The sequence below is a fragment of the Schistocerca serialis genome, chromosome 5 (genome assembly GCF_023864345.2).
Source record: "Schistocerca serialis cubense isolate TAMUIC-IGC-003099 chromosome 5, iqSchSeri2.2, whole genome shotgun sequence".
In the NCBI taxonomy this organism is placed as follows: Eukaryota; Metazoa; Arthropoda; class Insecta; order Orthoptera; family Acrididae; genus Schistocerca; species Schistocerca serialis.
The window spans coordinates 118209051-118224102 of NC_064642.1; the positions used below are offsets into that span (position 1 = coordinate 118209051).

The following is a 15052-nucleotide window of genomic DNA, read 5'->3' on the forward strand; positions in this document are numbered from 1 at the left end:
CTCTAAACCTGTCATTCAAGAATTTATGGCTTTTTTTGGCTTCATCCAGTATTTTATAAGACTTGGAGATAATTTCTTGAAAATTCAGAAGTTTAATCAACAGCTTGAGACTGGATGACACACAGTAAGATGTATTTACTATGTACGAGCCATCAGCAAAACTGTACAATCTCACAAACGGAAAAGATAACAATGGAAACTCCAGGTTGGAATACCAATAATGTAATGAAAAGAGAGATTGCTACTTCCGTAAAGATGACACATTAAGTTGCAGACAGGCACAATTAAGAGACACTTACACATTAGCTTTCGGCCACAACCTTCATCAGAATAAGAAAGGGAAGCACACATACATTCATTTACACAAACAATCATGCCTTACATCCACATGGCTGCCATCTCCAGTGGCTTGGACAAGTATGCAACTGTCACACATGGAATGGAAGTAGTAATCTGGAGGGGGAGGGAAAAGAAAGGAGTAGCAGTGTACAGGTGGGGGGGGGGGGGGGGGTGAAGAGAAGAAGAGCAATACTGTCTGGTCTGGCACAGCTGAGGGCAAGGAGGTGGTGAGGACATTCAGGGGGGAGATGGGGGGGGGGGGGGGGGGACACAGAGTGAAAAAGGAGAGGAATGGGAAAAGATCAGAACATGCATTGGCGCAGGGCAGCAAACATAGAAGTTGGGAGATGAGAATAAAAAGGAGGTGATAGGACAAAGGGGCTGGAAATTGTTGGGTGGAGGGTGTAGGAACAGAAAGTTACCATAGGTTGAGAGGCCTCAGCCTACAGCAACATACTGTTCCCACACCCTCCACTCAACAGTTTCCACCTTCTCTGTCCTACCACCTCCTCCCTATTCTCTTCTCTTACCCTCTTTCTGTGCTGCTTTCTGCCAATGCACCCATCCATCTGTTCCCAACCCTCTCCTTTTTTGCTCCATACTTGCCCCCCACCCACCCACCTCCCAGCTCATCAGCCTTCTGACATTGCACCTGTTGGCAGTCGAGCCAGTGCATGCTCCACCAGACAGTGCTACTCTTGTCTGCCCCTCACCCATACACTGCTATCCTTTTCCCTTCCCCATCGCCCTCCAGCTTGCTGCTTTCATTCCATATGACACCTGCGTTCTGGTCTAAGATGTCGAAGATTGTAGTCGTGTGCATGAGGTGCGCTTGTGTGCTTGCTTGTATGAATGAATGTGTGTGTGCTTCTCTTTCTTTTTATGATGAACATTGTGGCCAAAAGCTAATGTGTAAGTGTCTTTTAATTGTGCCTGTCTGCAACTTAATGTGTCATCTTTATGGTAAGTAGCAGTCTACCTTTTCTTTACATTGTTAAACAGAAAAGAAAGCCAGACATTAGATTTTGAGCTGATGTAAATTTCAAGTGACTCGTTCTTCAGAGGAAATATATAGATGGCAAAAAGGGAGAGGTAAAGGAACAGTTTATGGTGATGGAGAGAATGAAAAGCATCAAAAGAGAGAAAAGTTGTTGGCTTTTGAGAAAATGAACTAACTCTGACTGATATGTGTTTAGCAGAAGATCATACACAAATATTAGGGACACGGATGGGTGCAAAACTGACACTTCAGGATCCTGTTATCTCACATTCACTGCATAAACAATGCTGTACCACTTCTGGCATGCCCTCGCATGAGGCATACTATCAATGATATCATTTGGTCTTTGTAACTCTTTTATTTCTAACTTCAGCTTAGATGTTATGCTCTGTGCCGTTAAACAACTTTTAAACACAATGAATGAAGGACTATGTGAGCATTACAACTAAAGTAATAATGATTCCTCTGATAAATTAAAGCTAATACAGAAATTTGAAGCAGCAAGATAATTCCCACTACGCAACTGCGAGTTATATCTTCAGCATAACTTTGTAGTGTATTTCAAACTTAAGATTGATTCTAGCTAACTGAAGTTTCTGTTATCTGATAGAAACTCAGTGTCGTATGATTCTAACTAGCTCAAGTTTCTGTTATCTGATGGAAATCCAGTTTCATAGTTTCTACATACAATGATCTTACTGTTGTTCTTATAGTGCTGATTCAAATTGTACAGTGAAGGTTAAGATATTACTCACTGGTGCCTTGTAATATCAGCATATTTGAGAGGTCATGTATCATCTGGACTACAAACAATATTCTATTTGTACATGATGGATGATACTGCCAGAACCATTATTTCCCCTTTTCCCACTTTGTTCATGAATGGTGTGCGGGAAGAATGACTGTCAGTATACCCTTGTGCTGGTCTCATGCTCACTAAATCAAATACTGATGAAATACAGGACACTTCTTTGGAGATTCTATTTCTTTGGTTAATCCCACTTGTTCAGGGCCCAAAACTGATAAGCAATAATACAGAATTGATAGAATGAGTGTTTTGCAAGTTTATTCTTTTCAGAGGTGAATTACATTTCCTTAGGTTTTTTCCAGTGAATCTCAGCATGCTTTTCCTAAAACTAGTTGTTTTGTGTAATTATTTCACATCAGATCATTCCAAACAGTACTCCTTGATATTTTATGACTTGTGCTTTTTCCAGTGACATATCATCAATAATGAAATGAGTCTTGCTATGTGTTTATGCACAATATGTCATATTTATTCATGTTGAGGATCAACCATTAGTTCCTGTATTAAGCATTGATCCTCTGTAGGTCCCCCCACATTTTTTATATATAGCAGCATCACCCATAAATACCTCATGGATCTTCCAACATTTTCCACCAAATAATTTTTGCTGACCAGCACAAAAACACAACATGTAATAAACGATGTGCAATTATCTATTTAATCAAAGTGTAGCACATTATTCTATATTTTTAGATGGGGTATGTTATTGGCATTGTTCTGTGAGGAAACAATGAAGTGTTGATTGTTTATTGCACTAGCTTTGTTTTTCCCCACAACCAGAAACTCACATTACTGAATGTGAGGCAAAAATGTTTTCCTGCTCTTGTAGTACTTATTGTTGTACTTTGACTGTCCCTCTTCCAATCACTTGTGTTTGTAGGATCTTTCTGTGACTATCATAATCAGCTTTGTTGGGAAAACATGCCGTTAACCCCTGAGATGCACCAAAAGTTGCTGTATTTGTGGAAGATGGTATGCATTAAGTTGTACAAGTGTTAAGAACTAAATCTTCCACAATTTCCTGAACCATAAGAAAATAGAGGAAAATTGGTGGTTATGTAGAGAAATCAGGATAAGGCCTGAGAAGAGCAACATCAGCAAGAGATTACCATTTCTGGCAACTTCAAGATCTTTTAATTTTCATACCAACACTGTTAAAGCACGAAATTGACTCCACCAAGTCCAATAATTCTCACTTGACCCAAGGTTCTGAATGACTTTTTCAAATTCTCCCCATTTCCTAAATCTCACAAATCCTTTTTCTTCATCCCTCTTCCTTCCACTTTCTTCCCATCAGCCAGAAGAAGGGGCCACTGGCTCCGACAGCTTGCAAATTTCCCTGACTTCTATGTGTATGGGCTCTCCTACCACCACCTGATGAGTAGATTTTTTATAAGTTTAGTGGAATTATTTCTTCTGTTACTCATGATTTCTTTGCAGTTACACTTCTTTTCCCCCATGAATCATGGACCCTACCAAGATGGGATGGCTCGATTGCCTGAGCAGTACAGATAGCTGTACTGTAGGTGCAGATACAGATTTAGAATGCAGATTAGTAGAGATGAAAAGCAGGTTGAAGGTTAAGAGATTGGTCAGGAAAAAATCAATGCACAAAGAAGTGAGATACAGAAGCACTAAGGAGTGAAGAGAAATGCTTGAAGTTCTCCCAGGCTATAGAAACTGCAATAAGGAGTAGCTCAGTAGGCAGTTCAGTTGAAGAGGAATGGACATCATTAAAAAGGGTAATCACAGAAGATGGAAAGAAAAATACAGGTACAAAGAAGGTAACTGCGAAGAAACCTTTGATAACTGAAGAAATACTTCTGCTGATCGATTAAAGGAGGAAGCACAAAAATTTCAGGAAAATTCAGGAACACAGAAACATAAGTCACTTAGGAATGAAATAAATAAGGAGTGCAGGGAAGCTAATGTGAAATGCCTGCATGAAAAATGTGAAGAAACTGAAAAAGAAATGACTGTCAGAAGGACTGACTCAGCATACAGAAAAGTCATAACAACCTTCGGTGAAAGTAAAAGCAGGGTAGTAACGTTAAGAGTGCAGTGGGAATTTCATTTTTAAATGTAGAGGAGAGAGTTGATGGATGGAAAGAGTACATTGAAGGCTTCTATGAGGGGGAAGGCATGTCTGATGATGTGATAGAAGAAGGAACAGTAGACAATATAGAAGAGATAGGGGATCCAGTATCAGATTCATGATTTAAAAGAGCTTTAGGAGATTTAGGACTGAATAAGGCAGAAGGGATAAATAACATGCTATCAGAATTTCTAGGATCATTGGGGGAAGTGGCAACAAAATGACTATTCACATTGAGGTGTACAATGTATGAGTCTGGTGGTAAGCCATCTGACTGTCGGAAGAACATCATCCACACAATTACAAAGGTTGCAAGAGCCAACAACCATGAGAATTATCACACAATCAGCTTAACTGCTCATGTATCTAAATTTCTGACAAGAAAAATATACAGAAGAATGGAAAAGAAAATTTAGGATGTGTTAAATTATGATCAGTTTGGTTTTACGAAATGTAAAGGCACCAGAGAGGCAATTCTGACATTGCAGTTGATAATGGAAGCAATACTACAGAAAAATCAATACATGTTCATAGTACTTGTCAACCTGGAAAAAGCATTCAGTAATGTAGAATGGTGCAAGACGTTTAAAATCCTGAGAAAAATAGGGCTACATTATAGGGAAAGACAGGTAGTGTACAATATATCCAATAACCATGAGGGAACAATAGGAATTGAAGATGAAGAACCAAGTGCACAGATTAAAAAGAATGTAATAGTTGTAGTCTTTTGCCCCTGCTGTTCAATCTATATGTCGAGGAATGAGATTAAAACTGAATGTGAATGGATATCAATGATAAGATTTGCTGAAGACATTACTATTCTCAGTGAAAGTGAAGAAGAATTACAGGATCTGCTGAATGGAATGAACAGTCTAATGTGTACAGGATATGGACTGAGAGTAAATCAAAGAAAGATGCAACTAATCAGAAGTAGCAAAAATGAGAACAGTGAGAAACTCAGCATCAGGATTGGTGATCTTGAAGTAGATGCAGTTAAAGAATTCTGCAACCTAGGTAGCAAAATAACCCATGGCAGTTGGAGCAAGGAGGACATAAAAAGCAGATTAGCAATGGCAAAAAGGGCATTTCTGGTCAAGAGAAGTCTACTAGTATCAAACAAAGGCCTTAATTTGAGGAAGAAATTTCTGAGAACGTACCTTTGGAGCACAGAATATTATGGTAGTGAAACATGGACTGTGGGGAAACCAAAAAAGAAGAGAACTGAAGCCATTGAGATGTGTTGTTACCAAAGAATGTTGAAAATTAGATGGACTGATAAGGTAAGAAATGAGGTGGTTCTCTAGAGTATTAGCAAGGAAAGGAATATATGGAAAACACTGACAAGACAAAGGGATAGGTGGTAGGGCATCTGTTAAGACATCAGGGAATAACTTCCATGGTACTAGAGGGAACTGTAGAGAGTAAAAACTGTAAAGGAAGATAAGAGATTGGAATACATCCAGCAAATAATTGAGGATATGAAGAGGTTGGCACAGGAAAGGGATTCTTGTCAGGCTGCAGCAAAACCCCATCAGAATACTTGGGACTCAAAAAAAGTGCAACCACAATGGAGTGGTATCGGTGTGGATGCCAAACAAAGATGTGGTTCCTGAGGAGAGGCAGTAGAGTTTCCAGTAGTTGCACGGGCAATAGTTGGACGATTGACTGATTTGGGCTTGCAATGTAGTCAACAGGGCCTTACTTTTCTAGTACAGGGAATGGTTGAAAAGGAGGGGAAGCTACAGCTGCTGTTTTCCTGAGACCATGCAGCTCTTCTGTATGGTTATATGATGATCACATCCTCTTGGGTAAAATATTCTGGAGGTAAAATCCCCCCGCCCCTCCCCCAAGTCAGTTCAGGTCTGCAGCTGGGGACTCAGGAGGGTAAAATAATCAGCACATATGAAACTGGTATTCTACAGGTCAGAGCTTTTAATTTTAGATCCCTTAATAGGGTATGAAAGTTTTGTAATTTTAAAAGGAAAATTAATAGGTTAATGTTAGATATAGTAGGAATTAGTGAAGTGTGGTGGCAGAGAGAACAGGACTTCTGGTCAGGTCAGTACAAGATCATCAACACAAAATCAAACAGGCATAATGCAGGAGCAGGTCTTATAATAAATAAGAAAATAAAAATATAGGTCAGCTACTATGAAAAACACAGTGAACATTTAGGAAAACCAAGACATACACAAAAAGCCAATACCTGCCACAGAAATATAAGTTTATGTACCAAAAATACCCTTAGGTGATGAATAGATTGAAAGAATGTATGATGGAATTTTAAAAAATTATTCATTTAGTTAAAGAAAATGAGAATTTAATTGTGATGGGGCAGTGGAATTCAATAGTAGGAAAAGCAAGAGTATAAAAAAAAGTAGGAAAAGCAGACTGGGGGAAATTATTAGGCAATGTCTGATTGAAACTGGGAAAGAGAATACAATAGAAGATGAATGGGTAGCTTTGAAAGATTAAATAGCAAAGACAGCAGAGAATGAAATACCAGTAGGGAAAAAGACAGTGACGAGTAGAAATTCTTGGTGAACACAGGAGACATCGAATTTGTCTGATACAAGTGCAGAAAATAAAGCAGGTGAAAGTGTATACAGGTGACTAAAAATGAGAGCGGCAGAAACTGTAAAATGGGTAAACAGAAATGGCTAGAAGACAAATGCAAGGCTGTAGAAGCTCTTATAACTTGTGGGAAGATAGCACTGTCTGTACGATGATTAAAGAAACATCTGTGGAAAAATAAGCAACTGTTTGAATATTAAAAGCATGCATGGCAAGTTAGTACTAAGAAAAGAAGGACAGCTGAAAATTGGAAGAAATATATAAAGGGGCTCTAAGTGGGAGATGAACATGAAGAGAATATTACAGAAAGGGTAGATGAAATAGATGAAGATGAGATTGGAGATCTGGGAAGAATTTGACACCAGACTGAAAGATTTGAGTCAAAACAAACAAAGCTCCTGTAGTGGATGACATTCCCTAAGAATTACTGAGATACTTGAGAGAGCCAGCATGCAAGATTATTCCACATGTATGCAAGATATATGCCACAGATGAAATACTGTCAGGTTTCAAGAAGACTGTAATAACTCCAATTCCAAATAAAGAGGGTGCTCACAGGTGTGTATATTACCAAACCATCAGTTTAATAGGTAAAGATCTGTAAACAACTCTTTGACAGTCTGAAGGTAGTAGAGATAAAATGCAGGAAGCAGATTATCTACACTTGTGTAAAAATCATAATGCATTTATAACAGTTAAAAGGATGTAAAAGAGAAGTAGTAGTTGAGAAGAGAGACAGGCAGGGTTGTAGTCTATTGCCAATGTTATTCAGTCCGACACTGAGCAAGCTGTAAAGGAAACCAAACAAAAATTTGTAGAAGTAATTGAAGTTCAGGAAGAAGAAATTAATATTTTGAGGTTTGCAGATGACATTGTAATTCTGTCAGAGGCAGAAAACGACTTAGAAGATCAGTTGAAAGGAATGGATAATATCTTGAAAAGAGGTTACAAGAGGAGCATGAAAAAAGTAAAATAAAGGTAAAAGAGTACATTGAATTTAATCTGCTGAGGCTGAGGATATTACATCAGGAAATAAAAACTAAATGTAGTAGAGAAGTTTTGCTATTTAGGTAGCAAAAAACTGATGGTGACTAAAATAGAGTGATTACAAAATACAGACTGGCTGTAGCAAAGACAGAATTTCTGAAAAAAAAAGAAATTTGTTAATGCTGAATATAAACCTAAAGTGTCAGGAATCTTTCCTGAAAGCATTTGTCTGGAGAGTAGCCTTTAAGGAAGTAAAAATGGAAAGATAAGCAGTTCAAATGAGAAGAGAATACAAACTTTCTAAACGAGGTGCTATAGAATAATACTGAAGTGACAGGTACATCACATAACTATTGAGGAGGAACTGACTCTAACTGAGGAAAAATGAAATCTATGGCATAACTCACCTAACAGAAGGGGCTGGTTGACAGGGTACATTCTAAAGCAACAAGGAATTAGCAAATAGGTATTGGAGTATTGGAGGAAGTGGGTTCCAGACTGAAGCACCTAGAACCACTCAGCCACAATGGTCGGCCATTCCTCTTCAACTGAACTGGGACTGTGTTACTCATTACAATACCTACAGCCTCAGAGAACTTCAAATGCACTTCTTGATTCCTCAGTACCTTACTCTCCTACTTCTTTATGCATTGAGTCTTTCCAATGATTCTCTTAAACTTCAACCAGCTCTTCATCAAGTTCTTAAACAGTGATCTGAGTCTGTGGCTAAAACTGGGTGCAGCTTACCATCCAATAGCTGATTTCAGAGCCACTGTCTGACCTTGATGCAATCCAGCTGGTACCTTCCTGTGTCTCCTGGCCTTTTCCAAGTATACCTTCTCCTTCTGTGAGTCCTGAATAGTGTGTTTGCCTCTGCTAAATGAAACTTATTGCAGAACTCAGAGAGTATTTCTCCTTTAACATTTCTAGTACTGGGTCTGTATTGTCCTGTAACTCTGTCTTCTACTTCTTCCCCTACTATAGCACTCCACAATTATAAGATTTTTCTCCCCCTTTACAGGTACATACTGAGTTACGCATCAAACACCTTCATATGCCCTCTCTGTGTCTCATCATCTGCTTGTACCATCAGCATGTATACTTGAACTGTTGTTGTTCGGATTGCTTTGCTCTTGATTCTGATGAGAATAGTCCTGTCACTGAACTGTTCACAATAACTCACTCCGCTTCAGTGACTCTCGTTATATCCAGATTAAGCCTTTGCATTTTTCTTTTCAGATTTCCTAGCTACCCAACTCCAATAACAATTCTGACATTCCCCTGTCTCAATATCTGAATAGGGAAATAATCTGAAATATTTTTCAAATGAAGAAATCATCGTAACTCTTTTTTCCATTACAGACTACATATCCTGGTGATACGCATTGTGTATCTTCAGTGTAGTGGTTTCCATTAACTTCTGCTTCCTTACGCAGTTAAAAATAGAACATGTTGTGTCATTCTTAACAGAGGAAAATCTACAGACATAAAAATAGCTTGGGGTGTATCCCAAGGGAGTGTTGTAGGACCATTACTGTTCATGAAACAAGCAAATGACCTAGTGGATAACATCTGAAGTTCCATGCAGTTGTGGACTCGCATTCGGGAGGACGACGGTTCAATCCTGTCTCCAGCCATCCTGATTTAGGTTTTTCCATGATTTCCCTAAATCGTTTCAGGCAAATGCCGGGATGGTTCCTTTGAAAGGGCACGGCCGAATTCTTTCCCCATCCTTCCCTCACCTGAGCTTGCGCTCCGTCTCTAATGACCTCGTTGTCGACGGGACGTTAAACACTAACCTCCTCCTCCTCCTCCATGCAGTTGTACGTGCACACTACTGCTGCGCATACATAGAACACACAATGCATGAAAATCGTAGTGAAATGCAGATAGGTCATTCATAAAGGGATAGGCAGTTGACCCTCAACATGAAGAAATGTAGCATATGAGGTCTGTTCAAAAAATTCTGCAGCATTCGTAATTTCATGCCAATGGTGTGTTGGAGCGAAATGCGGTTGGCATCCTGCACATGCCTGAGTATAGTGTGTAATTGTTAGAAGTTCCATTGTTGTATGTCTGTCAGTTATTGTTCAGTGCTGTATTGAGTAGAACATTGTGTCACACAGTTTGCAAATTTCGACATCGTAGAGTTAGAGGAGCAATGCGTCTGTATTAAATTTTGCATGAAATTCAAGAAAATCTTTACAGAGACACACTAATTGATGAAGGAAGCCTATGGTGATGAGTGCTTAATCCATACTCGATGTTATGAATGGTTCACACAGTTCTCCAAGGCCAAAAAAAGCTCGTAATGTCAGCTCAAATGTTAAAGTCATGCTGATAGTTTTCTTTGACTTTGAAGGATTAGTTCATCATGAATTAGTGCCACAGGAACAAACTGTTAATCGATGGTACTATCGGAATGTGTTGCGACACCTACAAGAAAATGTGAGAAGAAAACTGCCTGAAATATGGCAAGACAATTCATGGCTATTGCTCAACAATAACGCATCCACACATCCATCCCTGTTGGTGCATGATTATTGCACAGAAAACGAAATCACTGTGCTGCCTCATCCACCATACTCTTCAGACCTGGTCACTGGGGACTTCTTCTAAAGTTGAAAACCCTATTGATTTGGATGATAGAAGAGATAAAAGGAAAACACAGATGGCACTTCGTGTGATCCAGCAAGATACATACCAAGACTGCTTCTGGGAAGTGGAAATGACATTGGGAGCAGTGTATCAATCATGGAGGAGAGTATTTCAAAGGAGACCATGCACAATAAGTAAATGATATGTGTACAAAAAAATTTTTTTCGAACAGACCTCATATTGCATATAAATAGATAGAGATACCCATTACTGTTTGATTACACGGTTGCCTAGCAATCACTGGAAGCAGTCATGTCCATTAAATATCTGAGAGTACAGAGCAAGTTAAAGTGGAAGGGTCATATAAACCTAACTGTATGAAAGGTAGATGCCAAGGTGAAAGTCACTGGAAGAATCCTCACAAAATGTAGTTCACCTATGAAGAAGGTAGCTTACAAAACTGTCGTTCGGTGAAAACACAAGTATTGATAGTCAGTCTGAAACCCACAAGATTGATAGAGGAAACAGAGACAATCCAAAAAAGACCAATCATTTCGTCATATGTTCGCTTAGTAAGTGCAAAAGCATGATGCAAATTCTCATGCAACATCACTGGCAGATGCTACAACCACATAAGGTTCACAGTTCAAATTGTAAAATATATATTCCTAGAAGAGTCAACAAGTAACTGTTTCCTCCTACATATATCCCACAAAAAGACAATGAAGGTAAAATTAGAGGGATTGAAGATCACATAGAGGCAAATCAATAATCATTTTTCCTGTGTATCATTTGGAACTGAAACAGGAAATGAGGATAGTGACAGTGGTATACAAAGGAAACTTCACTACACAGCATATAGTGGCTTGCACATTACAGATATAGATCCCATTCATTATTGTTGATTCTTCTGTCTCAAGAGGCAGAACTGCCACCCCAAAGAAGGCATAGTAACATCTCCACCCACACCTCCACCCCATGTGACAAGTCACTTGGCAGAATGAGGATGACTCCCAATGCTGGAAGTCTCTGCCCATAATTAACGATAAATTTCTAGCAAAAGCTAAGCAGTAGTTGGGACTTAATACAGGACCTAAGATGTTTTGGTTAGTAGTCAGGGACAATAATACACATTTCTACAACAGACTGATGTGACTGATATTGCCCTTTAATTATGTGCATTTGTCCTGTGACCCTTCTTGAAAATAGAAATGATCCTTTCCTTTTTCCAATCACTTGAAACTCCACATTGCTCCAGTGACCAGTGATAAATTGTTGTTAGAATTAGAGCAAGTTCTTTTACATGAACATGGGCTCATATAATTACCTACTATGGGACTGCACAAAATATTCATTCATTCAACATAATGTTCTGTGCACCCCATCAAGAAAGAGATCTTCCCTTCAAGAGATGTGGAACAAGTCAAGGTATAAATTAACAAAAGGGAAGTAAATCACAGAAACTTAACCTGTACACTCAAACAACAATAAAGAGCAAGTTAAGTAATGCATAACTTGCTATGACTAAGAGCCTGTGACATCTACGTTGGTAGTGTCCATGATGTTAATCAAATTCCTCAGTTTCTAGATGTATACAGGACATATCAAAATCATTACCTTTGAGAGAAAAATAATAATTTCATTTCTCTGGGGGGGAGGCAAGTACACAGAGAATAAATTGGAAGCTAACAGCAATGATGAAGTAAATTTAGTGCAATTAAAGGCACAATAAACAGGATGTAAGAAAGTTGGAGTAAGAAATCCAGAATTACTATTTCTGATTTAAGCAACATGAATCATTGCTCTAAGGAAATAAGGAATAATACCACAAAACCTCTCACAATTAATATTTCTTAAGCAACACACATCAATGAGCCAAAACATTACAACCATATGTTTAATAGTGTGTTGCTCCACATTTGGAACACAATACAGCAACAACAACTCTACATGGCATGGATTTGGCAGGTCCTTGGTAGGTTTGTGGAGGTACATGTCTATACACAGGTCACACAATTTCCATAAATTATGGTCTAGTGGTTTGTGGGAGCAGAGTAGGTGCCCAGTAGTGTCACAGTTGTGTTCCAGTGGATCCAAATCAGGTGAATTTGGTGGGCAAGACATCAACACAAGCTCACAAACATGTTCCTCGAACCACTGGCCTTGTGACATGGATAGTTATTATGCTGGAACAATCACATTGCCAAAGAATTCAAGCAGAAAGGAATTCAGGAGCTCCATAACAATGTTTACCCACATGTCAAGCAATTACTACCACATGTTCCATGGAAGTCCAGCCGTATCCCACACCTAACGTAATATGACCCCCCACCAGCATGCACCTGTAGCACAGTCCACGTATCAAGCGGCCTTATGCCTGGGTGATGGCATTTCCAAAAACAACTACTGACCGGGTGTAATAACAGATGTGATTCATCTGACTATTTGACATGTTTACAATGGTTCACAGCCCCATCTCAATGACCCCGTGTCCACTGTGATCATAATTAATGATGCCATTGGGACATGAACACAGTGGTCGTCTGCTGTGGGGAACCATATTCAACCATGAGCACCTGAGTGCTCTAAAACATTTGTGCCTGCACCTGCACTGTTAACAGTCATCAAATCTCCCGCACATTGCTGCCTATCCTGCTTTACAGCACGTATGTCTCTGGTCTTCACATGCTGTTACAAGATGAGGAGGTTGCACACCTTGTCACCTACTCACGGTTTCACCAATCTTCAATCACTTTCCACACACTGCCTTGCCTCTACATTCTCGAGACTCTAAAATTTTTCAGAAACCTCATAGTGCCAACTGACCCCAGAGTCGTAAAAAATAATGAAATACATGAACACTACACCAGGAAAAACACAAATCTGTATGTTATAAGTACAAACACTTTAATGTTTAAAAAGGGAGCTTTCAACATGGGCCTCCAACTGTTCAACAATCTTCCCACTAGTATTAAGTCCATCGAAGACAACATAAAATTTAACAAAGCCGTGAAGTCATATTTGTTGTGTCACTGTTTTTACTCTGTAAATGAATACTTAGAACAGTAATCTTGCTATTTGTGTTAAATTGAAAACATTGAGCAATATAATACATTAGGATACTATAGGCCTATGTTAATATACAGGGTGTTACAAAAAGGTACGGCCAAACTTTCAGGAAACATTCCTCACACACAAAGAAACAAAATATGTTATGGGCACATGTGTCCGGAAACGCATACTTTCCATGTTAGAGCTCATTTTATTACTTCTCTTCAAATCACATTAATCATGGAATGGAAACACACAGCAACAGAACGTACCAGCGTGACTTCAAACACTTTGTTACAGGAAATGTTCAAAATGTCCTCCGTTAGCGAGGATACATGCATCCACCCTCCGTCGCATGGAATCCCTGATGCGCTGATGCAGCCCTGGAGAATGGCGTATTGTATCACAGCCATCCACAATACGAGCACAAAAAGTCTCTACATTTGGTACCGGGGTTGTGTAGACAAGAGCTTTCAAATGCCCCCTTAAATGAAACTCAAGAGGGTTGAGGTCAGGAGAGCATGGAGGCCATGGAATTGGTCCGCCTCTACCTATCCATTGGTCACCAAATCTGTTGTTGAGAAGCGTACGAACACTTCAACTGAAATGTGCAGGAGCTCCATCGTGCATGAACCACATGTTGTGTCGTGCTTGTAAAGGCACATGTTCTAGCAGTACAGGTAGAGTATCCTGTATGAAATCATGATAACATGCTCCATTGAGCGTAGGTGGAAGAACATGAGGCCCAATCAAGACATCACCAACAATGCCTGCCCAAACGTTCACAGAAAACCTGTGTTGATAATGTGATTTCACAATTGCATGCGGATTCTCGTCAGCCCACACATGTTGACTGTGAAAATTTACAATTTGATCAAGTTGGAATGAAGCCTCATCCGTAAAGAGAACATTTGCACTGAAATGAGGATTGACACATTGTTGAATGAACCATTCGCAGAAGTGCACCCGTGGAGGACAATCAGCTGCTGATAGTGCCTGCACACGCTGTACATGGTACGGAAACAACTGGTTCTCCCGTAGCACTCTCCATACAGTGACATGGTCAACGTTACCTTGTACAACATCAAATTCTCTGATGCTGACATTAGGGTTATCGTCAACTGCACGAAGAATTGCCTCATCCATTGCAGGTGTCCTTGTCATTCTAGGTCTTCCCCAGTCGCGAGTCATAGGCTGGAATGTTCCGTGCTCCCTAAGACGCCGATCAATTGCTTCAAACGTCTTCCTGTCGGGACACCTTCATTCTGGAAATCTGTCTTGATACAAACGTACCGCACCACGGCTATTGCCCCGTGCTAATCCATACATCAAATGGGCATCTGCCAACTCCGCATTTGTAAACATTGCACTGATTGCAAAACCACATTCGTGATGAACACAAACCTGTTGATGCTACGTACTGATGTGCTTGATGCTAGTACGGTAGAGAAATGAGTTGCATGTCAACACAAGCACCGAAGTCAACATTACCTTCCTTCAATTGGTCCAACTGGCGGTGAATCGAGGAAGTACAGTACATACTGACGAAACTAAAATGAGCTCTAACATGGAAATTAAGCGTTTCTGGACACATGCCCAC

General features: G+C 39.6%; 1 protein-coding gene across 3 annotated transcripts in view; it reads right to left on the reverse strand.

The window, feature by feature from the left end:
* LOC126481392 (B9 domain-containing protein 2) overlaps positions 1–15052 on the reverse strand; it is a 70495-nt gene that overhangs the window by 29099 nt on the left and 26344 nt on the right. The window lies entirely within an intron of this gene.